Source organism: Petaurus breviceps, unplaced genomic scaffold (genome assembly GCF_028583685.1).
Source record: "Petaurus breviceps papuanus isolate PSGF00001 unplaced genomic scaffold, PetGlider_PUasm1.0 520, whole genome shotgun sequence".
Classification (NCBI taxonomy): Eukaryota; Metazoa; Chordata; class Mammalia; order Diprotodontia; family Petauridae; genus Petaurus; species Petaurus breviceps.
Window position 1 is genome coordinate 860198 of NW_027186354.1, and position 13456 is coordinate 873653.

The window sequence follows — 13456 nt, forward strand, 5'->3', positions numbered from 1 at the left end:
TCTCTCTCTCTCTCTCTCTCTCTCTCTCTCTCTCTCTCTCTCTCTCTGTATGTCTTTCATTTACAAAGTGATGGGGAACATGACAGAACTGGGGCAGTAGGGAGGACCCATCTATCCCAGTGGCAGGTGGCAGACCCAGGCCTATGGGGGCTGTCTGTCACTGTCCCCAGCCCCTGCCAAAGATCCTCTCCTCCTACTACACTTAGAAGAGAAAGAGGACCAGAAGACTCCTCAAACCACTTCTGTCTGTTGGTGACTGTCCATTCCTTGCCCCTAGATCCCCTTCCTTATAAGACCACTGGAGAATACAGCTGTTCTGAGAAGTTCTTCTAGACTTAAAGAACAGTCACCAATCACCTTCAAATCTAGCCTGGCAAAAGGGAATTCTCAATGTAAAAATTCACTAATGATGGGGCATGGGGGGACAGCTGCACCCTAAGTGGGGAGGGGGGAGCAGGGGAGAAAATTCTGCCTCTACCTGGTGCCTAAGGACAGGCTATATGTGAAAGACTGGGAGAGAGAGAACATCAAGAGTGAGGGGGGTATAAGAAAGCAGGAGGGGGAGGGGCTTGGAGCTCTGCTGCTCCCCCCCACTTGGAGGAGAGGGGGGGATGGGGCGCCTGGCCTCATTACCTGATTAGCCAAGAGCTGCTCATTCACACTTCCCAGGTCCTGCTACACTCCCTTGGATTGATTTCTAGGTTTAAGTGATTGTTTGGCAGATTTAACAAAAGGACTCCTTCCCCTCCCTTCCCTGCAGAGATGGGAGAAGGAGTAGCCAGTGAATGAGAATCAGGGGTTGGTCTAAGAGAAGGTCATCCCCTCCAGTAGGGGCCTCAGCTCACTCCTCCTCAGTGGCTCTAGGCCAATCAGGAGTGGGTTTAGTATTATCCAGTGTTATTATAAGGTATCTACACCTCCAGATATAGAAACCACTCACTGGGCACTTACCACATGAGAACGTGGAGTGTTTTACACACTACAATATACCCCTTGTACTCCTGTAGAGCTTTACAGCTCTGAAGGCCTTTTTTTAACCTTCGCTGCCGTATTCATCTTAACAGCAATGTGAGGAAGGGAGTATAAGCCTTTTTATCCCCATTCTGTAGAGGAGAAAACTGAGGCTCAGTCAGGTAAAGCAGCATGCCTAAGTTCACAGACCTAACTAATAACAGAAACAGGGATGTGACATCCCTGACTTCCTGACTTCCCAATCCAGCACTCTTCCCATCATCCTCTATTGCCTCTGCTCTCTGGGGAGAGGTTGGGTTTATCCTCCCAAGCAGACCTTCTCCTATGTTTCTGCCATAGTTCATCCCAAACTGAGTAATCTGTAACTCTCAAAACAGACATGTTAATTGGCCAAGAGAATGAATAATTGTCTTCCAATCCCAAGAAAAACCAGTGTAGACCTATACAAACTAACTTCTCTGAGGGGTGAGAGAGGCCAGGTCAGCTCCCACTAAATGAAGCCTCACTTTTCAACAGTAGCTCCCGAGAGGCCACCAACCACTGGATTCCAGGGACACACACTTTTCAGGAACTCAGCGATTGGGTAAATTTAGGTTCTCAGTCTGGGCATATTGATTTCATGAACACTGAGCGTGAGTCAACACTCATGCAGTTATCTCAGTTCTTCTCCAGAGCCTGATGTCTCATGCCACATTTACCTCCTTCTTCAGATCAAGGGTACCCCTAGAGCAGAAACTGTGTATTGTTCATTAGCCTGAGGCCTCCCTAAGGGCCAAAGCCATCTCTCCCCTTTCCTATTAAAAGAGGAAGGCTGTCTCCCCCAACTCAGATTGGGTGTCCCTTTCAGTCTGTCAGTCAGTCCATCATGGTCCATTTGTCCTGGATTCATGCCAGCACAGCCTGAGACCTAATGTGATGCTGGAGTCCTGGCTACAGCTCAAATCCAGATGTGACCCTGAGAACTGAGGAAGGGATAAGAGTGCCTGCCTCAGCCCTGAGTCAGTCATAAAGCGCTCGAGGGGAATACTCAGAGAGAGACCCACACACAGAGACAAACTCAGAGACAGAACTGAGACAAAGGAAGGAACAGACTGATAGTAATCAACCTCAACATTGACATACAAACAATGAGACACTTTCAGAAAGGCATACAGCCTTGAAAAGAAACAAAGAAGTGAAGGTAGGTATGGTCAGGCGGAGATTTACACACCTAACATACACAGACCTGGCTCCATCATTTGCAGGGAAAAAAAAGAACAAAAGAGAGGTTCACCAGTGTTCCAGGAGGGCAAGAGTGGGGGATTAGGAAGCAGAGGATGGAGAAGGGAAGTAGAATAGCTAAGGAGAAGAGGATGGGGAGGGGAAAGAGTATGAGGAAGGGGGCTAGGGCCTAGAGCCCACAGGAGCTTCCATCAGTATGCACATTACACCAGCTGCTTCCAGCAATTTCATCTGATTAATAATAAATGTTCCATAATTACAGGCAGCTTCCACAGCCCTCCTTCCTGTTTGCTGTCAGCCACTGCCTAACCATACCCCCCTATACCCCCTTGGATCCCAAATAAGCCTCTGCCAAACGTCCTTAGTAAACCTCTCTCCCAACACCTACAGCCATTAGGATCCACTGGATCCCTACGAGCTTTAGAGAAGACATATGGCCCTGGATCCCAGGCTCCCAAGACAATGTTTCCAGTCCACCTGAGGGAACAGAGGCAGAGACTCCATCCTTGGGAAAACCTAGAGGAGCCTAAAGGGAGAGACATAACCACCATATTGTGTCTAAATGTAGTCCTACTTGTTGGGAATAGGTGGGGGGAGCGGAGGCAGAGATTGCTGCTCATCCATTCTCATATCTTCAGTCCTACAAACTTTAAAGTCAGTCCTCTAAAGATCAGGCCCCTGGTTCAATTATAACCACTAACAGGCAGCTCTGCTACTGACCCCTGGGGACAGAGGGTTGAGTTAGGAGAGCTCCTCCTGGAGCTAGAGATCTGGTAGGATAACAAGGGCCTCGAATCCAAGGGAAGATGTGGTGCCTCTTCTGATGAACAGCTGAGGTCACTGCTCTTCCTCCTCAGTCACAATCCTCAAAGGAATATAAGAAAAGACCCTTTGGAAGCCAACCTGCCCATACTACTGTCCTGCCCTACCACTCATTCCCTTGTTAAATGGAAGGAGATGGAAAGTCTAGGGGATTCCCTGGAGAGTCTGAGGAGTAATTCACACCGTATTGGCCATTTATCTCTGGCTAACAAGCCTAAGTTCCCTTAGGAAGGACTACAGGAGATTCTATTTTACACAACTCTGAGAAACGAGGACCACTGGAGCCAAGCCCCAACCCTCTTCCTCTGGCATAGTTTCTACCAGTGTCTCTCCTGCCTCCTTCCAATACTGCTGAGATGTTCTTCCCGCTATCTACTCCCAGTTGCCCATTTAAAAGTAACTGGAAAGACAAAGTCCTACTTGAAAAAAGTAACACAGCCACTAAATGTCAGAAGTAGGATTCAAACCCTCATCTGTGTGACTAAAGGAAAACAGAAAACTTCTTTACACCCCAACCCTTGCACCTAGGGTCCTGGATGATTTTATCAGCCCTAAGGATCTGAGACTCCTAAAGATATCTTCATCTAATAATCTCTGGTATCATCCCAATCCAAAGAAGTTCTTCCAGTCTCACATATGTTGTTGTTGTTGAGTCATGACCAACTCTGTGTGACCCCAGGGACTTCGAGCATGGCATCTTCTTGGCAAAGATACTGGAGTGGTTTGCTATTTCCTTCTCCAGTTTGTCTCCATTTTACAGATGAGGAACTGAGGCAAAAAGGGGTTAAGTGGCTTGCCTATGGTCACACAGATAAGTGTCTAAGACTGGATCTGAATTCAGATCTTTCTGACTCCAGGGCCAGTGCTCTGTCCACCTAGCTACCCATTGTTGTTGTTCATTCAGTCCTGTTTGCCTCTACATGATCCCATGAACTTTGTCCAGGAGATTTTCTTGGTGAAGATACTGGAGTCGTTTGCTAGCACTCCAACCCAAAGAAGTCTTTCCAGGCTCACACAGACATTCCTTATATTCCTTGTGTTTAAACTCCATTGCACAGAGTTAAACTAATCCACAGAGAAGAACAGCAATTGACTTAAAGGCACCCAGCATACTGAAGAGATTAGATCTGAAGCATCAAGATAATCCCTTTCCATGCTGGAGCTATTCAGTTCTGTCCTTCATGAATTCCCAAGAGCAATACCATAGGGCCAAGGACACAAGGAAAAAAACTCCTGAAAAGAAGAATTCAGATGAGAAACACAGGAGACCACACACTCCTCTTTTCTAGGCAGATTTCCTATACTAACCTCACCCCCTTCTAATCAATCTCTACTCTGGATCTTCTGCTTAGGATCAGAGAATGGATCTGGAATGAAGTTTAGGGATCAAATAGCCCAACTACTTCTTTTTACAGTGGAAGAAACTGAGGCCCAGAGAGGTTCAGTGATTTGCTCCATGTCACATAGTTAGTAAATGGCAGAATCAGGATTTGAACTCAGGTCCTGGTACTTCAAGTTCAAGTTCAATGCTGTGTCACAAGGCCTCTCTATCCATATCACTAATAACTCTCATCTCTCAGTTCCCTTCTCCCCACTCAATCTCAAAGTTCCCTAAGGAAGGAAACTCTTTCCCTTACTCAGATAAAGGCAATGATCATTTTTTTCTCCATTAGATGGGCGATCTCCAAGAGAGGAAGCCATGTCCCCTCCTAGACAATGAACTGATCATCTTCCCATCTCTTTATTTCCACTACAGGACCCAGATGGGTGCTGCATACTCAGAAGCAGAGGACTACAAACATACAGAAGGGAACACATACAGAGGCCTAACTGATCCAAGCAGAGATATACATCCATTTCAACAGTCCCTCCTCTGTCTCTGAATACCAACTCCCCCATCAGCCCTCACCCCCTCCCCATTTTGCAAGTAAAATCTTGAATTCCCCCATCCCCCACAACAGCCCCCCACGGCTCCAACCCCCTTACCCTTCAACCACTGCCACCGCTTCCCCAGTCCGCTGAGAATCTATCAGAATCAGCTGTGGGGGCCACAGACCGATCTGTTTCTAATCGCTGTGGCCTGGCTGGCGGCTTGGTCTCCCCCCCCCCACCTCTCCCCAATATTGATTCCATTATTTGGAAAACCATTGACGTCAGAGCCAGGGGAGCAATGCCAGTAAGTCTTTTCCCAAACTCCTGGCCCCACATCCCTCCCCAATCCCAACCCCCTACTCTCAATACTCAACCCCAACTTTTTCCTCAATCCTCTGGGGCAGTTCTAGTTCTAGTCTAGGGTCATTTCTCCCACCCTCCCCATTCCCATGTTTTTCCTACACCCTACTCCACCCCCAATTTGATAGACAGGGCTCAGATAGGGGAAGCTATTAAACTTGTAATCAGGAGACATGGGTTAGAATTCTGACACTCTAGCTATGTGAGCCTAGGTAAGACATTTAATCTCTGCAAGCCTCAGTTTCTTTATCCATAGCACCAAGATAATATTCTCACTAACCATACCTCACAAGGTTTTTGTTTGTCAAGAAAGTACCTATTAAACTTAAAGCATTACATAAATATGAATCATGAGTGTTATTATCAATAATCATTCCCTCAAGGTCACAGAGGGTATGTATGATTTGCAGTCCCTATTGAGATCTCAATTTTTTCCACAAGTCATCCAATAAAACCCCATTCATTCAGGCTGGGTGGCCCCATAACCAACTTAGCCCATTGGGAATGGAGCTGTGTGTTATTTTTCAAGGCATATAACCCTCCCACATCCCCAGGGATGGTCAAAAGAATACAATCCAGATAGCAGTCTGAAAGTTTCTGAAGAGATGCTTGGCATCTGAGTGAGTGACCAGGCTCTTCTGAGGTCAAGCAGAGAAGATTTCCTGGAGTCAGAGAGTGAGACAGGAGTAAAGCCAAGTCATGCATGGGATTAGGGACACAGGTTGGTAGAGAATGATGAAGGGTATCTGAGGGAAGAGAGGAAGGCAGAGGGCACAAATATGCCCCACTAAGCAGTTTATCTCAACTGTACCTCAAGGCAGAGATGAGCATTCTGCTGGGGTTGGGGTAAATAGAGAAATGGACAGTATTAACCCAGTAGAGACAGAGGGCAAGAACAGAGATACATCACAAGGGAATCTAGATAGGGGAGAATATGGGCAAAAAGGAGTGAATAGTAATGGGAATATCTATGGGAACCTGAGAAAGCAGTTGCATAGCAGTTGTATAGCTATACATGAGGTGGATGTATATATATATATATATATATATATATATATATAGCCAGGGTGTAAGGAGATTAGAAAATGTTCCATCCATCCATGGGTTTTCTTGTGAGAATATGCTCTATTCCTGTCAAACACAAGACCTTAGAGCCAGGGAACTTGGGCAGCCTCATGGCCCTAGGGGGCCAGACCAAACAGGGTATTTTAGGATTAAAAAAACCCATTTTTCTCAGTCAGATATTAATAACCACGACACATACACACAGAGCAACCAACCAATGGGGAGTTCCTAAGAGACGGTGGGAAACAAAAATATGGAGAAATGGAGACATAGGTCACATTCAGCTGGCTCCTAGAAAGGTCCAGGGAGAAATGGATGCACAGAGAATACAGACCTATGAGTGAGATGCAGGCAGACATAAGAGGCAAAGAGATAGATGCAAGTATACGAATGCAACACAGAGACAGAGAAACACAGACATAGCAGCAAAGAAACAGACACAGAGAAAGAAAAACAGAAATGAACACAATTGCACATACATAACTGGATACAGAGAAAAAGAGCACAGACAGAGAGACAGACACGGACACAGACACAGACACACAGAGCCAAATACAAAGGTACAAACAGAGTCAGGTAGGGGGCACATAGAAATACACATAAAACAAAGAACTAAAGAGACATAAACATAGACACAGACAGAAAAGGCAGACAGAGAAAAAGATACAGACAATCATAAAGAAAGACAGAGCAGGTCATAGAGAGCTAGATACAAACAGAAACGCAGGCACATACAGAGGCACACAGACACAGACAGACCAAGAGACTGGCACGGAGAAAAACACAGACCTGGACAGACACAGACAGATAAACAGACAATTAGATAGAAAAAGAGCCAGATACAAACACAGACACAAAAACCCAAACAATCCGAGAGAAAAGCAGACACCCTGAAAAACACAACAGGGACACAGGCAGAACCACACTCAATATGGTTAAACAGATAGACAGAAAAAGGGCAACAAAAACACAGAAAAGACAGAGACTCACACAGAAAGATCCAGAGACACATATGTACAGCTACACATAGACATAGGACCCACAGAAAGAGGCAGAGATTGAGCTACTCTCAGATATAAATAGCCACATTATCACCCCGACAGAACCAGTTGAAGACACAGACAGAAACACACAGACAAAACACAGACAGACACATATATCAAGAAGACAGCCAGAGACCACAGAGATAGTTACAAACAGAACCAGACTCTGGTCTGTACATGGACACACTGACAGACAGAAATAGAGACAGAGGGACCCACAGACAAAGCCAGAGGGGGACACAGACACAGACAGACAGGAGCAAACACAAAGACCAAGAGACTGAGAGTCAGTCAGGCAGATGTAGACAAAGTCACACAGAGATAGGGACAGGAACAGACAGAGAGACATACAGAAAGACAGACAGCCCCAGAAATCTAGACATAGATAAAGGGACAGAGTCAGAGGGAGACATATACATACAGATACATGGGCAAAGAAGCATAGAAATAGAGGCAGCCACAAAGACAGTGATAGAAAAAGACACATAGACACACAGTCAGATGGAGATACATATAGACACCGACGCAGAGAAAAACATAGAAACAGTCAAAGATAAGATCACAGACTGAAAGCAACAAAGAGACAAACCCAAAGATAGACACACACACACAGAAGCAGATGCTGACGTAGTGTCACAAACATTAACACAGTCACAGGGATGTATGTAGACACAGAGAGAGACAAGCAAATAGACAGAAACACAAACACAAACACAAATATAAATCAAAATAAACACAGACAAGCATAGACAGACATACAGATACTGACAAAGAGCCAAAGATATAGCTACAGATATATAGACACACACACACAGAGCTGGAGAGAGTCACAGAGCCAGACACAGATATAGAGAGACATACACACAGACACAGGTCTGCCAATAGACAAACAGCCACAGAATAATAGACCGACATACATGTAAGTATATTTATGAAGTAAGATAATATTTGTAGAAGGCTTAGCACAGTGCCTGGAACATAGTAGGCACTATATAAATACTTATTCCCTTCCTTCTCACCCCCACCCCACTGATACAAAAATCAATATACATGGAGAACCACAAAGAGATAGAAAAACAGACAAAGAAATGGATACATTGGGGCGCCTAGGTGGCACAGTGAATAGAGCACCCGCCCTGGAGTCAGGAGGCCCTGAGTTCAAATTCTGCCTCAGACACTTGACATACTTACTAGCTGTGTGACCTTGGACAAGTCACTTATCCCCAATTGCCTTACCTTCCCCCCCCAAAGAAAAAAATTGGATACAAATAGATTAAAGATATAGATTTAAAAATATCTGCCCTCAAGGAGTTTATGGCCTCACAGATGTTAGAGACAAACACAGATATATACTGAGAAAAGAGAGACCAGGGAGGCCATGTAGAACAAATTCCAGAAAGATCCGGAGACAGAGAGACAAGGACAAAAGGGAAAGTACAGAGAACCTCAGTGAGGTTCTAAAAGAGACAGAGTAACAGGAAAAAGAAGAGTACAGAAGAAATGGGACAGGTGATCTTTGAATGGCCTCTAAGAAATAGAACCAGGCCTGACAGTAGTCATCTCCTCCAGACTGAACGAGGCCAAGCCAGGGCTAGGTTTCTTTACATTCTTCTATCCCTGTTTCCTAAACCTTGTCACTAAGAATGCAAGCCTTCAACCTCCATTTCATCTAGGTTAGGACAGCCTCCAAAGCTGAGTCCTTTACCCAAGACCTCCTAATTTCTTTACAGGTAATGATGATGATCATGACTGATAATAATACTTTTGCCAAAAAATTCCCAGACAGGACATTGACTCATAAAAATTTAAGAATGTCTTTAATAGATGTCCCATACCAAAAATGCATAGGCTCCAAGCTATGTGGAATCAGAAAGCCAAGACCTGGCCCAATCATGCAGAGAAAAGGATGAGGCATACATCATGTCCATAACCCAATTTTCACCTCAACTTGTCCTGAAGATGTGTTTACAGCTCAATACTTCTATTTGGTTACAATTTCTTATTATTTGGTCTTTTCGGTTGTGGTTGGAGTGGTTTGCCATTTCCTTTTCCATCACACTTTTGACAGATGAGGAAACTGAAGTAAACAGGGTTAAGTGACTTGCCCAGGATCACATAGCTAGTAAGGATCTGAGGCCAGATTTGAACTCAGGAAGATGAGTCTTCCTAACTCCAAGCTGAGTACTCTAACCACTGTACCACCTAGCTGCCCATTTAGAAGCAACTATTTTATTCACTATGCATTAGTCTTCAAAACATTAAATATAAAAGAATAATAGCAAGATAGGGACTTGTCTCAAGGCCATTTTTAGCTGTACTCCATCAAAGAGATGAGTAAGAAAAACAACTTTCAGTACTTTATTCAGTGATTTTATTTGATCCTTACAACAGCCTTGTGAGGGAGATAGCATAACTTTTATCTCCATTTTAAAAATGAGGAAACCAAGAATCTGAAAGGTCACATAGCTAGTTAAGTGACAGAACTAAAAGTCAGTCCAGGTTTTCAAACCCAAAACCTGTGTTCTTTCTGTACCACAAGAAGGTTCCATCATTTCCCTTGCCCCACAATGCAAATTCAGACCCCTGTCCCCATCCAAAAATAGTCTGGAGATTATAAAGAACCTAGTCTAACTCCCTTCAGCCAGAGGAAACTGCAACCCAGAGAAGCTAAATGGCATAACCAAAGCTATGTAGGTAGTAAATGGCACAGTCAGGATATAGACCCAACGTTTCTGACTCCAAAGCTAGCACTCTTTCCCCTGAACTACCCTGCTTTTCCAGGATACGATTCCCCTCACATCTTCTTGAGGTAAACAAGATCTCCTGCACCAATACACTCACCCCCCCCCCAAAGTTAGCTTCCTGGCATCTCTAGCCAGATCTAGCCACCTCTTCCCTTCTAAGGTTACCTGAGGCTGGAAAGAGCAGACAAAAGCATGCTCCCCCTCCAGCTCTTCTCAGATTCAGCCCCACATATATACACTATGCAAAGAAATCTGTGCTCAAAGCCTCTAGCCTAAAGCCCCAACAAGCTTACTAGTACAGAACTGAGTGAGCTAGGAGAGCTCCTGGGGTCTGGACTCTGCTCTTTCTTCCTGTTGCTCACTTTGGGAAAACTCTAACTCCCAGGAAAATCAGACACTGTTTGAACTCATATTTTTTCCTCTTTATCCCACATGGGTTCAACATCATTATGTAATGTCCACTTCTTATCTCCCCGCCCCCATATATAGGTAAGATACTTCATATAAATACCTCCTCTATCTGTAAAACTCTGATATATTCCACTTTTCCCCCAAAGTATGGCCCCCTCCATATAGCACCACATATGATTATACACACACATACTTACATATTCTTCTCTCCTAAAAGTATGACTATGTGCCCCCATATTCCAGAACACCATTTCATTTTATATCCCCAGGACAGCCCCCTTATCTTCCTTCAACAGCACCAGATACTCTTTGTAGGAGGAAAAGAAATGCAATCTCAAACTGTCTCCTTAATCTTCATTTTATCCCTGAAGAAGGGGGTCAGGGGAAGGGCATGCCTGAGTAGTCCCTCACCTCACAAATATTGTACATTTGCTAGACAAGACTGAATCCAGAAAAACAACATTCTACCCCAGCAGCACCTCCACTGGGCTGGTTTCCGCATCCCCTTCCCACATTCTGACATGGTCCTTAATAATGATTCATCCCTTGAGAACAAGCCTCTCTCTGAAGTCAGGGTCACTCTAGAACTAGCTCTGGGTTCTAAGGTTCCATAGTGCCCTGATTCCTGACATTAGTACCCAAGCAAGAGAGCTGCCCTGCCCATGTCTCTAATCCACTCTCTTTCTAAACTCCCCCACCTAAAAAAGGTTTAACTCCTACTCACTAGGAGGTGGGATGTTAGGGGGTTGATGTACTGGGGCTATAAGAATAATATTTACGCAACTAACACACACATACACACACAGGGTGAGACACAGAGATGAGACACCAAAACTGGAAAGGTCAGAGGCAAAGAACTCTAAGAGTTAGAAAAGGTGAAATTGATTCAGTTTCCCCTCCCCCTTCCAAGCCCTTCAGCTGGAGGGAGCTATGTTAGCCCCCTCCTCTAGGATTCCCCCCAACCAGGCACACATGGTCCATCCCCATCCTTCTCCAGCCCCATCTGCATTTCAAAGAAAATATGATCCATATGTTTCCGATTCATTTACACTTCAACTCTCAATGGGGGTGGGGGGGGGCTAGGAACTGGGACGACATAACAGTTGAGATGGACTGGAAGATGGGCAGAGACCTGGGTTTCTTTCCCCTCCCTGGCCCCCAGCCCCTGTTCCTAGGAAGGGGTGGATAAGTGGAAGTGGTGAGAAAGGTCCCTTGGGCAAATAGACCATATTTCACCCTGTGGACAATGAATATTTGTTGTATCAAGGAGACCAATGTTTTATTCTAATCAATAACAGAATTATCACATAGAAAATAGCAATATCACAATGAGAACAACAAAAACAGTAGGAATAAAGTTAGAAACAAGATCTACCAACCCATCACCTCCTGGAACCCAAACCATGTTACCAACTCAAATACCATGGTCCCCACAACTGAAGTATAGGGGTGTTCTTTAAGGACTTATAGAGGTTAGAACAAATGCAGTGGCGGTGAGTGACAAAATTTTTCCTTTGCAGGAGAAATTAAGGCTTATCTTCAAGAAGAGATTCTGGGCAATTGGGATAGACACACTGACCAGAACCAGAGAAAGATGAAGAAAAGAGGTCTTTCCCTGGAGAGGTAGTATGAAAGATGAGAATATTTCCCTTTCAAGACCACATCCACAGGCAGAAGAAAAGTTGGGGTTAAAGATATCCTAAATGCCTCCTCTCTTGAGAGAGTTGGGACCCAGGAATTCTGGCTTCTAGTCAAGAGTGCAGCAGCCCACAGACCAAACTGCTCTTGACAAGCTTGTCGGAAATCTGATTGTATTTCCCAAATAAGCCTGAATCCTCTGGCTTCAATTCCCCCCAACACCTCTCCCTGGGTCCATCCCAGTCAGCTTTCCACCTCCATCATGAGAAATGTTTTTTGGAAAAGAAACTCTGAGTAACAGAAGTTGATGCTGTATATGAGGTCACTCCTCCCAAGACTCAAGTGTGTTAAAAACTTCCCAGGCCATATCACCATTTCCCCATTCCCAATCTGACACCCTCCCCAAATGAGAGAAGAGTCAGAAGAACTGGGGTAAAGCCACATATGTATGTGCAAATCTGAATTTTGCTTTCCTAGGAGCACAGAAACTTCTCTAAAGGGAAAAAGCAAAAAGGTCAGAGATTCTTCAGTGTTCTCTCTCATAGATTAAGCTTAGATTCCAAATGAGAAGCTGCTGAAAACTGAATTGTCAAGGAAGTGGTGGTGGGGGTCTTAAAAAAATATCCCTATTCCCACTCCCACCCTACCATTCCCCTGGAAGTAACTGGGCCCTGAATCTTAACAGCAGGGAAGTGAGTATCTAAGTGTCCAACTGTAAGGGTGAGTTCCAATGTCCAAATACATGAATGTATCCAAGTGTGTGAGCTCCAGCATCCAAGCTCTAATGTCTGAGTGTTTCCAAGTGTGAGTGCTATCATCCAGTCATGTTAGGGTAAGCCTCCCCTCCCCTACTAATTTCATGGTAGGTGGAAGAAGTTCCGACCACTGCCAGGATGCCTAGGCATAGGGTATGAGGGTCTGGGGGGGCAGTTGCTTCCCATCCATAATTCTAGACAGAGCAGAAGATTCCTGAATTTCTCATCCCCTACCTTGGCCTTCTCTGAGGATAAAGTATAGGATCTGCGAGGAAGGAGGGGTCCATTGCTTATTAAACCCCATCCCCCCCCTCACACAGACAACATTCTCTTATAAAATGGGAGAGAAAGAGACCGAGACAGAGACGGAAACAGAAAGAGAAAGAAATCCTGAATCTTCAACAAGGCGTGAAACAGCCCGCCCGGAGCTACTGGGGGGAGAGACTGAGAGCTAAGAAGAGCGAGACACAGAGAGAGAGCTGTCCGTCCTCTGACCTCCCCTGTGCCACACACACACACACACACACACACACACACACACACACACACACAC

At 44.9% G+C, this 13456-nt stretch overlaps 1 protein-coding gene across 1 annotated transcript in view; it reads right to left on the minus strand.

Annotated features, from left to right (window-relative positions):
* CNTFR (ciliary neurotrophic factor receptor) overlaps window positions 1-13456 on the minus strand; it is a 101474-nt gene that overhangs the window by 86898 nt on the left and 1120 nt on the right. The window lies entirely within an intron of this gene.